We start from the raw sequence: 2458 nt of genomic DNA, 5'->3' as shown, positions 1-2458 counted from the left end.
GTGAAGGTTTGAAGACTACTTTCAAGACAAAGGATGGATTTTTTGAAGGGTTGGTTATGCCATTTGGGATGACCAATGCCCCTAGAAAATTCATGAGGCTCATGAATGAGGTCTTGAAACCATTCTTGGAAAATTTATTATAGTATACCTTAATGACATTTTTATTTAAAAAAAAACAAAGAGCAGAACTTGGAGCATGTAAGGAAAGTGTTGCAGCAATTAAAGGAACAAAAGTTGCTGATCAACTTAAAGAAATGTACTTTTATGGAGGATGAGTTAGTTTACTTTGGATTTGTGATCTCCAAGAAAGGTTTGAATATGGATTCTGAAAAGTAGAATTCTATCTTGGATTGGAAAACACCTCAGTATACTTTTGACGTGAGGAGATTTCATCGACTAGCAAGCTTCTATCAAAAATTCATTAGGAATTTCAGCTAGATTTGTGCAACTCTTACTAAATGCATGAAAAACGGGAATTTTAAATGGACATTAGCAGTATGGAAAAAAAATTCAGATCTAAAAAAGAAGGAACTTCCAAATTTTGATAACGTATTCCAAGTTCACTATGATGGAAGTGGGATAGAAATTTGAGTAGTTTTAAGTCAAGAAGGTGGACCAATAGAATTATTTAGTGAGAATTTGAATGAAGCTAAGAAGAATTATTTTGTATATGATCAGGAATTTTATGCTATTGTGTAGCCTTTGAAGAAGTGGAGACACTATTTGTTACCCAAGGAATTTGTCTTGTTTACTGATCAAAAGGAATTACAATATATCAATAGTCAAGGTAAGTTGAATCAAAGGAATTCTAAATGGGTTGAGTTCTTGCAAATTTATATATTTGTTCTGAAGAATAAATCTATAAAGTCAAACAAATTTTTAGATTCTTTGAGTACGAGAGTGTTGCTACTCAACACATTGTCAGTGGAAGTGGTGAGTTTAGAAAGCATGAACGAATTGTATGTAGGAGATGTTGATTTTAGAGAATCTTGGATAACTTGTAGAGAACCTCAGAGTCTTAAAAAAACCATGGTATTGGACTACTATATCCAATAATGGTTTTTATTTAGAGATTAGTAACTATGCATTCCTCGAGGGTTAATGAGGCTAGATATTATTAAGGAACCACCGGGTGGAGGATTAGGTGGACATTTTGGCATGGATAATACCAAAATGTTGGTAAAGGAGAGTTTTGTTTTTCCTAGCGTCAATAAGTATGTTTGAAAGTTCGTTGAGTGTTGTAGATTTTTCCAACTAGCAAAGGGTAGAAGTCAAAATACGAAGTTGTATACTCCATTGTCGGTACAAAAAAGACCATGGGAAGATGTGCACATGGAAATTATCTTGGAACTGCCAAGGACAAAACGGAAGCATGATTAACTGACAATTGTTATAGATAGGTTTTTAAATATGGCACATTTCATAGAATTTAAAAGGAAAAATGATGCTACTAAAGTGGTTGTTTTATTCTTCAAGGAACTAGTGAGACTTCATGGTTTTCCAAGAACCATTAGTTTCAATTTGGATACAATATTTCTATGTCAGTTTTAGAGGATTCTATGGAAGAAGATGGAATCTAAACTATTATAAAATTAATCTTATCAGCTGCAAACATATGGATATACTGTAGTAGTGGACAAGAGCCCTGGAAATTTATTGAGAATCTTGAGTGGTGAAAATTCCAACTAGTGGGATATGGTCTTAGCACAGGGAGAGTTTGTATACAATAATTTGGTGAACAAATTGACTGGTAAGAGTCCATTTCAGATTTTTTATGGGTGGTCACCAAAGGGTGTTGTGGAATTGATATAGTTACCATATTTCAAGGAAAGGAAGAGTGTTGGTGCAAGTGATTTTACAGATAGCATGCAACAGAGGCACATGAATGTTAAGAAGAGATTGCAACAATGTAATGATAGGTACAAGGAGAAGGAATATTTGAAAATAAGAAAAAAGGTTTTCACTAAAGGAGAATTGGTAATGGTGCATCTACAAAACTAAATATTTCTTAGGCATACCTAGAAAATTTTGAAATAAAAGAAAATAGGCCCATATAGAATTCTTAATTTTTTTTTCTGAAATTGCCTATAAGCTAGAGCTACTGGGAGACTTGGATATTTCTCCAATATTCAATTTGGTTGATATATATGAGTTCCATGAAGGGGAAATAAGTGAAGAGATAGGTATGCCTGCTGAGTGAAAGGAACATTACTAGTTTAACATGTTGAAGAAGTGGAAGAAATTTGGGACACAAGGATTGGAGATAGGACTTACCTAAGGAAATATCTAGAGTATTTGGTCAAAATGAAAAATAGGGCATATTAAGATGTGTCATCGGCAATTGAATAAGATCTAACATGCCTACAAGGGACTTAACTCTTTGAATGAAATACCACATGAGCTGGTACATGATATCTTTTTACCAAGGGTGTCTCATGCAAGAGCATCCCTGGCCTCG

This window comes from Pinus tabuliformis, chromosome 5_1 (assembly GCF_031772625.1).
Source record: "Pinus tabuliformis cultivar Carrire ecotype Pingquan chromosome 5_1, CPIR1, whole genome shotgun sequence".
NCBI classification, from domain to species: domain Eukaryota; kingdom Viridiplantae; phylum Streptophyta; class Pinopsida; order Pinales; family Pinaceae; genus Pinus; species Pinus tabuliformis.
Note: the sequence above shows the minus strand (reverse complement) of the source record.